The 15,585-nt window shown below is 42.3% G+C and overlaps 1 protein-coding gene across 3 annotated transcripts in view; it reads right to left on the minus strand.

Moving 5' to 3' along the window:
• Positions 1 to 14,772, minus strand: part of CNTN3 (contactin 3) — a 399,245-nt gene extending 384,473 nt beyond the window's left edge. For 2 of the 3 annotated variants that reach the window (XM_027522610.1, XM_027522611.1), the window contains exon 1: positions 14,546 to 14,730. The gene's annotated coding sequence lies outside the window, so the exon portion shown is untranslated. Of the gene's footprint in view, positions 1 to 14,545 lie in introns of all 3 variants that reach the window. The other variant, XM_027522607.1, reaches the window with a different exon arrangement.
• Between the last annotated feature and the right edge of the window lie 813 nt (positions 14,773 to 15,585).

Genomic DNA, 15,585 nt, shown 5'->3' on the forward strand with positions numbered 1-15,585 from the left:
TCTGGTTGCTATTTATGTAGAATCAGTGTGGCAATAAATCAGTCATACATGTAAACTGTACTCATGATTCACAAACAGTTCTTCTTCACCCCCAGACCTATATGTGGAATGTGTTTCCACCCACTGTCTTGCCCATGCAGTTTTTTGATAGCATATCGAGATATGAGGCATACGCCAGGACCCAGAAGAAACTATAATGTGCTAGGAAGGGTTTGCTTTAGTCTCATAAGATGTTGAGACTTCACTAAAATCTTAGACTTCTAGCCTGATGATATGATTAGATAAGACTTTGGGGGTATAGTTTTTATAGAGGGAGTGAGCAAAATTTGTATACATATAATTAAAAGCATACTTTGTGTGCATGAGGTACACTATAGTAGATTTACTATTATTTGTAAACATTTACTTTATCTTTTTATTGGCCATATGGTGGCTTCTGGCCAACAAAATGCTAGAAAACCTGATATATGACCAATTCTAGCCAAAGTTTTGAAAGCAACTGCACAGTTCAGGTAAGCCCCTTGGGTTTCTATTCCCCTCCATGAGAATATAGCCGAAATAAGGACCCTTTTTAACTTGAATTCCCTAAGAACAAAATCTGAGATGAAGAAGGTTTAACGGAGAAATGATTGTGAAAAAAGGGTGAGGTGAGGGGGAAGGTATTAGGAAGGTAAAAAAAGGAAAAAGGCAAGAACAGCCAGAGGGGAACTGGTACAGTAGCTGCAATGGAGGCGTCAGTTGGTCCTAAAGGGCTTTTGAAGTTGGGATGATCCTTCAGAGCTGTGCCAAAACCAGGGGACCAGGTTTTGTTATCCCTGTATCAGTCAGTCGCCTGTATGAGCCACCACCCACGAAAAGGCATAAACTTGGCTGAGACAGCTCCCTACACAAGAGGAAATTCCTAGGTGAGAGAGGAAGCTGAGGGCCACTGATAGCTGGTTTTCCGAGCAGACGTGGGTAGATATATCGGCCCTGAAGAGGTGGACCTGGGGAGAGCACCACAGTATCCACTACAACTGGGCCTTCAACCTGGACTCCAAAATGGAAAGCAACATTGGAAAGTCACTCCACAGAATGGAAGAGAGCCAGACCATCCCAGAGCCGACCCTCAGCTCACAGGCAACAGAGGGAAGGGAACTCTATTGTTAGAAGCCCTTGAGATTTTCAGATAGTTAGTTATAAAAGAAAAGCTGACTAAAAACATTTATAAAATAACAAAAAAGAGATAAGACCCCACGTTTTTTAAAAACGTGACCAGTTTTTGTTTTTAACATTTACCTATCTTTTATAATATGCTTTTAAAATTAGAATGTGTGTGTTATTGCTGCATAAACTACCCCCAAACTGAATCACTTAACCACATGTATTTGCTGATTATTATGCATTTGACATGAGTTAAGCTGAGCAATTGGTTTGCCATTATGCCTGGGGTCATTCATGTAATATTAATCTTCCGATGGCTTAACTGATCACTCACATGACTGATTACCAATTTTGGCTATTGGCTCTGCCTTTATCTGGCTACTCATTGTTACAAGGCTTTCCTTGACTTTTTACGTGGTAGTCTCAGGGAGAGATGGGCTTCCCAGGGGGCTCAGTGATAAAAAAACCCGCCTGCCAATGCAGGAGACACAGGTTCGATCCCTGGTTCTGGCAGATCCCCAGAAGAAGGAAATGGCAACCCACTCCAGTATTATTGCCTGGGAAATCCCATGGACAGAGGAGCCTGGCGGGCTACAGTCCATGGGTTGCAAAGAGTCGGACGTGACTTAGCAACTAAAACAACTCATGGCAAGAAGGGAACCTCCCAGTGTCTTAAGATTGAGGATCAGCATTCACATTCATACCTACACTTCACTTTATCTACATTTTATTGCTCAAATACCATAACTTAGCCCAAAGGGAAGGGAAACAGATTCATTGCTTAAAGGGAAGAAAGAGCAGAGTACCAAGGACAGTGTTATTGCAGCCATCTTTGCAGACAGTTTCCCACAGGGCTGATGTGTACTTTATCTTTTTCTAAAGTTATTTTTCTCTGATATTCAAACTTGACAGACACATTTTAGACTTTCCTTTCCCCACCCTGGGGGTGGGGGGTGGGGGATACCTGCAAACATATGTAATTTTTTCAATTACAGACAACAGAAAAAATTTACCTACTAGGGGTCAGTCTAAAAGAGTCAGTTCAAAAATATGACCCTAAAGCAAGAAATAAAACTAAGAAAAGGAAATAAAGAGAAGGGGAGATGAAAAAGAAGGGAGGAAGAAGATACTAACTTTAAATAACACTGACATTTCACCCTATATAAAACTGCAAAAGCCTTCCCATCATTAGATTTTATTCTCTTCTGCTTGGACGCATACAAAATGGATGCATTTCTTACTCTATGAAGTTGTGTGTGTGTGTGTGTGTGTGTGTGCGCTAAGTTGCTTCAGTCCTGTCCGATTCTGTGCAACCCTATGAACTACAGCCCACCAGGCTCCTCTATCCATGGGATTCTCCAGGCAAGAATGCTAGAGTGGGTAGCCATGCCCTCCTCCAGGGGATCTTCCTGACCCAAGGATCAAACCTGCATCACTTAGGTCCCCTGCATTGGCAGGGGAGTTCTTTACCACTAATACCACCTGGGAAGTCCTATGACTTTATGATTTGGGATTAATCTATTCCCTATTCTAATCTATGTCTTGGGTAAGGTGTGTTCGGTAGATGAATGAAAGTGGGTGGGAAGAATGACAAAGAAATAATCAGATTACTAATAATCAGATGGAATAATAATTTAAAAAAAATCAAGATTCAGGAAGAAAACCCCATAAGAAGTTTCTGGAAAAATGACAAGGTATTCGCAAGCTAGTTGTAATGCAAAAACATTTACAGCAACAGACAAGTATGACCCTATTAGATTAAAAAGAGATAATGCCTGTAAGTCCAGCACTTCTCATCTTTGGAGATATGTATGCCCTCCATGTATAAGAACCTTTACAGAATATATGATTTGTTTTATGACACAACAAAACCTATATACTAAGACCTTTTTGTTATTTTTAAAAACTAATATTTCTAATGAGTACTATAACAACAACCCCACAGAGGCAATTACTGCTTAATATTAGCGATATAACAATTCAGTAAATTAGCACTAAATATAAACATGTATTATCTTTCCATTGCATATGAGAAACATTTTATTTAATGGCATGAGAATATGAGCAAGAAAATATTTGACACACAAGACTCAAGTTTCCAAACTGCACAGCAGGTATACACAGCACTCAGTTGGTTTCACTTGTCAAAAATAAAAGAAGTCCCAGTAAAGAGTCACTGAGAATAGCTGAAAAAAATGACAAACTGCCCAATGTATAAATGTGAATGCCTTTGTAGGTATAGGGAATGGGTGGGGGTAAAGGAGGTACTGTCGACTGCTGCATGCACCCAACTTGGGTACGACTGAGCCTTATCTATATTCTAGAGGCCTCAGAATATTCATCAGAATTAGTAACAAGGAATGGTAATCAGCAACTTTCGGCTGCTTTACATTCACAGAGGCGGCCAGCCCCAGTGAGTAGCAGCCATAAGATTAGATCCCTCGCTATACTGTTCGGTTGATTTTAATTGCCTGAAAAGGGTCATTACCGTCTACTGCAACGTGTTAAGTTATTTTAAAGAGTGACTATTTCTATGTAAGAAATAAAAATGGACTGTGATTTGGTTTGAAAATACAAGAACGCATTCAGCTGGGTCTTCGTCCTGGTGGCATAAAAGTGCCATCCAACTCTGATTAAACAAACACGTTTGCCTGCAGGACTTGTTAAAAGTAGTACTGAAAGTCAACACAGATTCCCAAACCAATGACCACAGAGAACCACCCAAATGTCATATCCTGGTTTATAAAATGCCAAGATTTCCATTTCTATAGCAACTTTTATATATATATATATATATATATATATATATATATACACACACACACACAGGCAACTCCAAGGTAAAGAACCGCATGATATTTAAGAAGACAAATATTTGCATAGAAAAAGGTCTGTAGAAGTGGCACTTTTGACACCTCAAAGATACTTGAAAAATATTACATCAGTGTAGGCTCACATGGAAACTGCAGCTCTCAGGATAGCTGTCCTTTAAATTAAAATTCTAGACTCATGAACCTATATATGGCATAAAACAGCACAGAGGTATGTACACATTCTTGCAATCAGGTTAAACCAATAGTGACACAGAATAAGATCTGCTGTCTGGTTAAGGCAATGCACTAGGATCGATTTACTGGTTCTGGTATCATACTACAGCTATAGGCAACGTCGCCATCATGGGGGGATGGGTGAAGGATATTCAGAACTCTTTGTACTATCTCTGCAACCTGCTATGAGTATAATAACTTCAAAACAAAAGGTTTTAAGATGTAGGTTACCAAGACTCACTCCCACAGGTAACTCTGAAAGTCCTGTAAGGGCCAAGGGATTTCCATTATTTCAAGAAGGAAAGTCCACGTTTCTAGAAAGATCATTAACTGGGAAGCAGTGAAAAAAGAGTATATTCAGCACAATAAAAGGGGCTTTCTGTTTGAAGGATAACTGGTGAGACTGCTTAATGCTCATAAAGCTTTCATTCATTTATAAGCAATTACTTATAGCTCAGGAAGAACTGCTTTTGATTTCTTGCGATACAGTCATTTAGTTATTTCTTATCCAAATGTTTTATTCTAATAAAAAATGAAATTTGAGAATTCCAAATTATCCCCTTGCACTAAAAGGAACCAATTACACCAAGGACCAATCCATAATACTGACAACCTTTAGCTTATGCTTCTTTTAGGGTACAGGTCTGTTAAAAGAATTTTCTAAATTCAGATCATTATCAAGATATTCATCTACTGTCAACGAATGGCTTGTCACCCTGTGTAAAGTAAAATAAAATCTTTACATATACACTAAAATAATTTTAAGTTCAAAAAAAGAAGCCCTCATATAACTACAGTAGAATCTATCTTTATTTCCTTCCACAAATACTTACCAAAATCCTAATACATGGGTTCTACTCTACTCACAGACTATCAGGAAAGGCAGATGTTAAAAAATGAATAGTGTTAAACTCTAATCCATTGTCTCTCTAAAGAACATTTTAAAACACAGGTAAGAGCAGACAGCCTGGGGCAAATCTAGTCTGGGAGGACAAGAAAGACTTCTTGGAGAAACATGGATGGGCATAGCTAGATAAATGGTAGGATTGAAAGTAAAGAGCTTTCCTGTCAGAGGTAACAGTGAATTAAGGGTAGAGATGAACTGAAATGGGAATGAGGGGCTTGAGATGGAACCCCTGGGTGCAGAGACCCTGAAGTCATGTCACACTGAATTGTAAGGAAAGATGGTGCCTGTAGTGGGAATGCTCCATGTGGGGGGAACCAGGGGAAGAAGTCTCATGCAGACAGGCTGCATCAGTGGCACTTCTTCTCTAGGCAGTGAGTATCCAATGACACAAAATGGATTAACATAACACCATGGGTTGGAAAGACTGGAGCAAGAAAGGGAGTGAAGGAAGATCGTTTCTTAACCTGCCATATTTACGTAAAATGTGTACAGGAAATAAAGTGCTTGGACCCCAAAGTGAAGGTGTTAGTCACTCAGTTGTGTTCAATTCTTTGCAACCCCATGAACTATAGCTCACTAGGCTTCTCTGTCCATGGAATTATCCAGGCAAGAATACTGGAGTAGGTAGCCATTGCCTTCTCCAGGGGATCTTCCCAATTCAGGGATCAAACCTGGATCTCCCGCATCGCAGGCAGATTCTTTACCTGAGTCACCAAGGAAGCCCTCGGACACTACACTGGTGCATAAAACCTGAATAAAAGTTCTTGTATTTTTAAGCAATTGACTACCTACAGGAACAAAGGACGGAGAAGGCAATGGCACCCCACTCCAGTACTCTTGCCTGGAAAATCCCATGGATGGAGGAGCCTGGTAGGCTGCAGTCCATGGGGTCGCTAAGAGTCAGACACGACTGAGCCACTTCACTTTCACTTTTCACTTTCATGCATTGGAGAAGGAAATGGCAACCCACTCCAGTGTTCTTGCCTGGAGAATCCCAGGGACGGGGGAGCCTGGTGGGCTGCCGTCTATGGGGTCACACAGAGTCGGACACGACTGAAGTGACTTAGCAGCAGCAGCAGGAACAAAAGAAGAGGGTGATGTCAAAGACCTCTGGTGCCACATGCCTTGAGGACCACGATGAGAGTCAAAGAAAAAAGACATCATCTAAATTTGAACCAGCTTGAGAAGAAAAAGGATGACTGCCATATTGACAAAATAAGTCTGAAGTAGTAGATATTCAGGAGATCTAAGAGACTATGCACAATGCCACAGAGAGAATACTCTGAAAGCCAGCTGCAGACTTTTGCTGAACAGGGAGAATCTTCACGGAATCCCTGGTCACAGGGGTGCTCAGTCACATGTTGCAAACTCAATGCCCCCAAAGCACAGTTCTCATGGGTGGGATCAGGGCTTCCTAGTGGCTTGGTGGTAAAGAATCTACTAGCCAAGCAGGAGACAGAGGTCGATTCCTGGGTCAGGAAGATCCCCAGGAGAAGAAAATGGCAACCCACTCCAGTATTCTTGCCTTGAAAATCCCATGGACAGAGGAGCCTGGAAAGCTATACAGTCCTTGGGGTCACAAAGAGTCAGATACAACTTAGAAAGTGAACAGCAACAGCAAGCTGCATGGTGGATCAAACTCACTATGAGCCAGGTACTATGACAGGAGCTGCCTTGCACTAGCAAGGAAAACAGATGTGGTAACTGCCTGACCAAACTGATCACACAGATTGCAGCCCTGCCTTACTCAATGAAACTATGAGCCATACAATGTAGGGCCTCTCAAAATGGACAGGTCTTGGTGTAGAGTTCTGACAAAATGTGGTACCCTGGAGAAGGAAATGACAAACCACTTCATCATTCTTGCCTTGAGAACCCCATGAACAGTATGAAAAGGCAAAAAGATAGGACACTGAAAGATGAACTAAGGTCAGTAGGTGCCAGATACGCTACTGGAGAAGAGTGGAGAAATAGCTCAAGAAGGAATGAAGAGACGGAGCCAAAGCAAAAACAACACCCAGTTGTGGATGTGTCTGGTGGTGGGAGTAAAGTCTGATGCTGTAAAGAACAATACTGCGTAGGAACCTGGAATGTTAGGTCCATGAATCAAAGTAAATTGAAAGTGGTCAAACAGATGACAAGAGTGAACATCAACAGACTCAGTGAACTAAAGTGGATGGGAACAGGTAGATTTAATTCAGATGACCATTATATCTATTACTGTGGGCAAGAATCCCTTAGAAGAAATGGAGTAGCCATCATAGTCAACAAAAGAGTTCAAAATGCAGTGCTTGGGTGCAATTTCAAAAATGACAGAATATCTCTGATTATTTCCAAGGCAAACCATTTAACATATTAGTAATACAACTCTATGCCCCAACCAGTAATGCTGAAGAAGTTGAAGGTGAATGGTTCTATGAAGACCTACAAGACCTTCTAGAACTAACATCAAAGAAAGGTGTCTTTTTCATCATACGTGAATGAAGTGCAAAAGTAAGCAATCAAGAGATACCTGGAGTAACAGGCAAGTTTGGCCTTGGAGTACAAAATGAAGCAGGACAAAGGCTAACAGAGTTTTGCCAAGAGAACACACTGGTCATAGCAAACAACCTCCTCCAACAACACAAGAGATGGCTCTACACATGGACATTATCAGATGGTCAATACTGAAATTGAACTCTTTACCATCTGAGCCATCAGGGAAGCCTGTACTGAAATCAGATTCATTATATTCTTTGCAGCCAAAGATGGAGAAGCTCTATACAGTCAGGAAAAAAAAAAGACCAAGAGCTGACTGTGGCTCAGATCATGAACTACTTATTGAAAAATTCAGACATAAATTGAAGAAAGCAGGGAAAACCACTAGACCATTCAGGTATCTAAATCAAATCCCTTACAATTATACAGTGGAAGTGACAAACAGATTCAAGGGATTAGATCTGATAGACAGAGTGCCTGAAGAACTAAGGATGGAGGTTCATAACACCATACTGGAGGCACTGTTCAAAACCATCCCCAAGAAAAAGAAATGCAAAAAGACAAAATGGTTGTCTGAGGAGGTCTCACAAAAAATTGAGAAAATAAAAAGCAAAAGGCAAAGGAGAAAAGGAAAGATATACCCATGTGAATGCAGGGTTCCAAAGAATAACAAGGAGATATAAGAAAGCCTCCCTGAGTAAACAATGAAAAAAATAGAGGAAAACAATAGAATGGGAAAGACTAGATATCTCTTCAAGAAAATATGAGATACCAAGGGAATAATAGTTCATGCAAAGATGGGCACAATAAAGGACAGAAATGGTATGGACAGAAGAGGTTAAGAAGAGGTGGCAAGCATACATGGAAGAACTATACAAGAAAGATCATAATGACATGGATATACACGATGGTGTGATCACTTATTTAGAACCAGAGATCCTGTAGTGCGGAGTTAAGTGGGCCTTAGGAAGCATCACTACGAACAAAGCTAGTGGAGGTGACGGAATTCCACCTGCTGCTGCTGCTAAGTCGCTTCAGTCATGTCCGACTCTGTGCAACCCCAGAGACAGCAGCCCACCAGGCTCCCCCGTCCCTGGGATTCTCCAGGCAAGAACACTGGAGTGGGTTGCCATTTCCTTATCCAATGCATGAAAGTGAAAAGTGAAAGTGAAGTCGCTCAGTCGTGTCTGACTCCTAGCCGAATTCCACCTGAGCTATTTCAAATTCTAAAGATGATGCTGTAAAAGTGCTGCACTCAATATGCCAGCAAATGTGGAAAACCCAGAGGTGGCCACAGGACTGGAAATGCTCAACTTTCATTGCAATCCCAAAGAAGAGCAATGCCAAAATGTTCACACTACCGCATAATTGCACCTATTTCACATGCTAGCAAAGTAATGCTCAAAATCCTTTAAGCTATGCTTCAACAGTACATGGACTGATAACTTCCAGATGTACAAGCTGAACTTAGAAAAGACAGAGGAACCAGTAATCAAATTGTCAACATCCATCAGATCACAGAAAAAGCAAGAGAATTCTAGAAAAACATCTACTGCAGCTTCATGGACTACACTAAAGCCTTTAACTCTGTGGATAACAACAAACTGTGGAAAATTCTTAAAGAGATAGGAATAACGTACCTGCTCCTAAAAAGTCTGTATGCAGGTCAAGAAGCAAGTTAGAACCAGATATGTGAAAACAGACTGGTTCAAAGTTGGGAAAGGAGTACATTAAGGCTGTATATTGTCACCCTGCTTATTTAAATTGTAAGCAGTATACATTATGTGAAATGCTGGGCTGGATGAAGCACAAGCTGGAATCAAGATTGCTGGGAGAAATATCAATAACCTCAGATATGCAGATGACACCACCCTTATGGCAGAAAGTGAAGAAGAACTAAAGAACCTCTTGAAAGTGAACGAGGAGAGTAAAAAAGCTGTCTTAAAATTCAACTTTCAGAAAACTAAGATCATGGCATCTGGTTCCATCACTTCATGGCAAAAAATGGGTTAACAATGGAAACAGTAACAGTCTTTATTTTCTTGGGCTCCAAAATCACTGCAGATGGTGACTGCAGCCATGAAATTAAAGACTCTTGCTCCTTAGAAGAAAAGCTATGACAAATATAGACCACGTATTAAAAAGCAGAGACATTACTTTGCAGACAAATGTCTGTCTAGTCAAAGTTATGATTTTTCCAGTAGTCACACATGGATGTGGGTGTTGGATCATAAAGAAGGCTGAGTGCTAAAGAATCAATTCTTTCAAATTCGGGTGCTAGCGAAGACTCTTGACAGTCCCTTGGAATGCATGGAGATCAAACCAGTCAATCCTAAAGGAAATCAAGCCTGAATATTCATCGGAATGATTGATACTGAAGCTCCAATATTTTAGCCACTTGATACAAAGAGCCAACTCATTTGAAAAGACCCAACTCATTGGAAAAGACCCTGATGCTGGAAAAGACTGAAGGCAGGAGGAGAAGGGGACAACAGAGGATCAGATGGTTGGATGGCATCACCGACTCAATGGACATGAGTTTGAGCAAGCTCCAGGAGATAGTCAAGGACAGGGAAGCCTGGCGTGCTGCAGTCCATGGCATCACAGAGAGCTGGACACAACTGAGCGACTGAATAACAACTGTTCACAAGATGGCTCACAGAACAGTCAACAGGTATCAGATGAGGAAACAGTTCCAAGTTACAACAAAAAGGACATGAACAGAAAGTTATGGAGGATATGAACAGAGGTGCCCTAATTTAGAGAAGAAAGGAAATCAAAGAGAGCCCTCTCTGAGAAACTGGTATTTGAACTGTGACCTAAGGAATGAGCATCAGGCAAAATATTCAGAGTGTGTGTGTGTCTTCATGTGTTTGTGTGTTTGGGGGTAAAGGCTAAAGAGAGCTACGAGACAACGGGACAGATGGAGCCCTAAGGCAGGAAAGAGGTCAACAAAACCACAGACATAAAAAATAAAGCCTAGAAGCAGAAGGAAATGGCAACCCACTCCAGTGTTCTTGCCTGGAGAATCCTAGGGATGGGGGAGCCTGGTGGGCTGCCATCTATGGGGTTGCGCAGAGTCGGACATGACTGAAGTAACTTAGCATAGTAAGTTCCTACTGGTAGTGTTTGAATCCTACAGGACTCTCTTATCACAAATAGCTCTGAACACCATAGAAAGCCATCTAAGTGCTTGGAGGAGAGGAGTACTAATTTAATTTACATTGAAAAAAGAAAAATACTGCCCTGACAGCTGTGCAAGAAGAATTTGGGGAAAGAATCAAGAAAGAAGGCAGGGAAGCCAGTGTAGTTGTCTCAGGAGAGAAGATGGTGAGTTGGAGTAGGATGATATGACTGGAGGGAAGTGGGCAAACCGGAGAAATGTTTTAGAGTTATAATCAAAAGGACACATGAGAACTGAGTTGCACTAGTTCCCAAAATAAGAGTTTTTCAAGTTTTGTGATCCCAATAATTCTTTATTCTATTAAAAATAGTATACTGTCAGGCTCATTTATCAGCAATATAATCAAAGTGCTTTTTGAATTACAGAGCTCATCTCTTAACATTTCCAAGGCATTCAGAGTCACGATTTAGAAAAACAAATCTGTTCTATTTTAGAACACAGAAAATTTATAGTCTGATTTCTAAAGGCACCTAAGAGAGTGCTATGGAATTGCTATAACATACATAATCTATTCTTAAAATGTCAATATGTCTACCATAAGGAATATGCATACCTTCTGAATTATTTTATCCTACTTAATAAAATAGTCATTTCTTCTCACTTTTTTGGCAAGGCAGCTTCTTGCACAGTAAAGATTCTACAAATATTTACATTCCAAGTAGCAGAGCTGTTTGAGATGCAATAAAGTTCTGCCAGCACTTCTATTACAAAGCCTTATTTCTTGTTTATAACATGTACATAAAAGGGGGGGGATAAAACTCTACTGTGGATTGAAACTTGGCATACAAAGTTTCAAAGAGAAAGTGCATTTATCCTGCAGCAAATTTTCAAAAGGAATATTCCATCGTGTTTAGGAGACATACTGAGCTGCAATGGGGATAGGGACTAAGGGGCAAAGAATGCTTGGGGGGAGTGGACACAAAAATCATTTCACACACATGATCCAATTCTCAATTCTGAATTTTTTATACAAATTAGATCTGAGACTGAGATCTGTAACCCATCAATCTCAAGCAGTGTTCTATCTTAAAATATTCTGTGGCTGCAGGATGCTAATTACTGCCAAACATCTTTGCAAAAAGGGGTATTATCCAATGCTTATTATCAAGCGTAAGAAAGGAATAGCCCAATAGCACTAAGTGACTAATAAAATTATAGGAGCACCTCAGAGATGCCCATCTTTAGGGAGACAAAGTACCTCCCTAAGATCAGAAGGGTTATTAAAGTTGGACTGGTAATGATTAAATCAGAGATGGCAAGCAAACATGCACAGCATCAATAAATCCTCCTGCCCTCCGCGTATCTCCTAATGCATAAGATAACATTACCTTACTGCTAACAACTTACTAACTGGTGACTGGAAAATAGAGCTTCTCTGTTTGGTGGCATTGCAACAATACACTGAGCTATATATAGATCTGGCGGTTTGAAAGGGGCAATTATATCTATATACTATTTCAGCACAAAACATATTAAGAGTTAATGAGAACTTCAAGTTGGATACTTAAATTATGCAGTAAAAACAAAGCTGGAAAATGTGTACTAAATGGATGAGAAGGAGTTAGAAACTTATAAAAGAGAAAGACATACCTTGCCAGCAGAGCGAAGAGGTTATTATTTTGTAATAACTAGGCATATATGAAATGTGACAGTGATAAAATTGAACATAAATCAGCAACAGAAAGGCCACAGCTTGTTGTCCGCAGCTAATCTTTTGCTGGAGTTGAAATTGCTCAGCACTTTGGTCCTATTAAATGTTTTGTTCCCATTTGAAGGAACACTTGGGCTATCTGGTTGTGTTGTAAAAGATATTTAAAAGTTAGCATTCTCCTGTGGAAATGAACTTAATGCCTTCATGTCTTCAGGCTGACATTAATGACATCCAGACAGCAAGTAGGGCATGGGGCTGAACATTATTGTCTGCTGAGGCAGGCAGTGCCTGAATCTATTCTGCTGCAAATCAATTAGCCACTCAATGCCTCCGATAGCCCATCTTTAGAAAGGAGGCCCATGCATATGTATTCAGTCCCACCACTCATGTAAAAACAAATGTGCAGCAATTGGCTCTATGTTCCTGATGGATATGGATCCTTTCCGGGGTCCTCAAACTACATGTTGACTCTCAACTGATTACAAGCATGCATTCAAACATGAGTAATCCCTGAAGCCCCTAATTTTATAATTTGCAGTCTTCCCATTAAGAAAGCTGAACCTATCAGACATCTTTTATGAACAATGCTTGCGAGAACCTGTCTTATTGCCCTCAGTAATTGGCACATAGTAGGCATTTTGCAAGCACTGTTCAAACGAATATGGATATTAACCCCTGACAACTTCGTCGCTAGTACCTTGACCCACAAAGGGTTAAAACCACAAACTCAGATGCCAGGTTACAGCAGCCAAAGTCCTGTTACTGTTAGTAAACAGAGCTAACAAGGCAAAAGTAACACATTTGACTTCAATATTGAGACATAATAGCTGTTTCAAAAGCAATTACTTCTCCTTTCAATCTCAGAAGGGCTCTGATTCATTGTTCTGATTAATTCCTGTTTTTAATCTATTTACAGATCAGAATTCTTTTTCAGCTGGTGTGATATTCATCTCTGTGGGGGTAGACAGAGACCACAGCACTCACAGTCTTCCTACTTTTTTTCCCCCAGTTATTCTTGCTTAATCATCTTTAAATTATTTCTGCATTTAGCTAGTCACCACATGAGCCGGGGTTTCTGACCTCCCTCCTGCACAAGACACATCTCCTGTCTGTTGCTTTCTCTAGCTGTGTTTCCCCACATCTTGGTTTGAGATGGACAGATTTAGCCACCCCTTTCCCAGAGCTCTATCTGTGTCCCTCCCTTAGGCTCAGAACGGAGATTTGCTCTCCTTCCCATAGCGGGCACCGTTTGTTATTAAATCATTCCTCTGGGCGCATCTCTGTGTTGAAAATCAATAAACAAATGCGATACAGGGAAGGATACAGGGAAGGATAGGACTGGCGGGCCGTGGAGCTTTGCACAAGCAGAGCCCAGAAGCTGTTCACATCAAGCAAACCAAAAAAAAAAAAAAATCCCCCAAGGTGTTATGACTTGGACTGCCCGGTTAGCACTTCCTAGTTTTCTGATCTCAATATTCTGATACCTGCTTGGTGAGCTTCGCAGGGCTCCTCAGAGAACTGAGAAGCATCCAAAGACCAGTGGCCAATCTCAATTACACTGGATCACTGCCCATCAGAAAAAACCTGGCAAATGAACGCAACGGAGGATTCCGTCCAAGACTGCAGATTTGAAAGTGGAAACTGAATGCAGCTGGAAAACTTGATTGCTAAATAGAAGCATCCTCCACCCTGGCTTGCTCAGAGCTGGAAGCCAGAAGGAGGGTTCTGGCAAAAAAAAAAAAAAAGGTTTCCCATTTTCACTCTCTGCACCATGAACCTGGGGTTCTTCCTCTGCACCCTCATGGTTAGCAACTTTTCCTCCCAACTTTCACTGGCCAAAACCGCTCCGTAAAGGGTAAGCCAGGGGAACCCACCTCGCTTTTCGCCAAGTTCCTGCCAGGGATGCGGCGTCTTCCTATCTGGAAATCAATCCTCCCCCGAGAAAAGGCAAAATAACCCCTCTAAAGCAAAGCAGCCAGGAGAGGCAGCTTTTATTCTCGACCCTTGAGGTGTATTTCTCCGCAAACAAACTTTGGGGCTGAGGAGCCATGAAGCCAGTGAGGAAAGTTTACCCCAGCTGATGGCTCATTCCAGTACCTGGACCGGCGCGAGGAGCCGGGCATGTCAGAACCTACCTGGTCCCTGCAGCTAGCTGACCAGGCGCTAGCCCCGCCAACTTGCCAGCCACCGACAGCCCGGGCCCGCCGGGCAGCAGTGCGCGCCCGCGCGAGCCGCCGCCGCAGTGTCCCGGTCCGCGCTGTTCCCAGCCGAGCCCTCGGCGCCCGCCCGACAGCCGCCGCCACCGCGCGCCAGGCTGCTGTGGCTGCTGCCGGCGCCGAGCAAGCGCTGCCTGCGCCTCCGCCTCTCCGCGCGGGCGCGGGAAGGAGGGGAGACGCGCGGGCGGGAGGGGCGGGGAGCGCTGCGGAACAGCCAACGAGGTCCCGCGCCTCGCGCCGCCGGCTCTCCCCGCTGCGCCCCGCTGGACCCCGCGTCGCCCTGCGCTCGGGCCGCGTGCGCCCGCGTGCGTTCGCCCTCCGCAGGGCCCTGGGCGCGGCGCCGAAGGGGGGAGGTGGTCAACGTGTCACCACTGGGTGGCCTCGTGCGCGCACAGTTGGGCTCCAGGGAGCACGGGGTTAAAGGTAGGGGGTTCCTGCTGCTTCGCTCCTACAAGTGCACAAAGATGGACAATTTTAATATCGAAGTCAGTAGTACACCAAGGGTTCTCTTTGTACCAGGTAGTAGACTGCGCGGTTGAAGTGAATTAGTTATTTATTGCTTGTCCCCAGAGCACCCCTGGATCTATTATTACTCCCTGCTTTAGTGATGAGGAAATAATTTGACTAAGGCTTCATTGAGTCAGTTATGAGAATAATTCCCTCCTTGGGGGTGGGGGGCGGTGTCTTTTTACAAGGACCCTGTGAGGTAGATCTTATCACCTTTATTTTCTTAAATAACAGACAGTGTTTGGAGAATCTGGCCTTGAATGAAAGCCTGCTGAAGTCCTAAACCCGTGCTTTGAACAGCTAGACTAGACTGACTTCCCTACCTGTGCAACGGTTGTTCAGTGTAGCTTTACTTCTAATTGAAAAACTGTAGGAAACAGCCTACCATGATTAGGAGAATAGCTAGTTAAAACATAGTGGAGGCATAGGATGTAAAATATAATACAGCAACT

The sequence above is a fragment of the Bos indicus x Bos taurus genome, chromosome 22 (genome assembly GCF_003369695.1).
Source record: "Bos indicus x Bos taurus breed Angus x Brahman F1 hybrid chromosome 22, Bos_hybrid_MaternalHap_v2.0, whole genome shotgun sequence".
Classification (NCBI taxonomy): domain Eukaryota; kingdom Metazoa; phylum Chordata; class Mammalia; order Artiodactyla; family Bovidae; genus Bos; species Bos indicus x Bos taurus.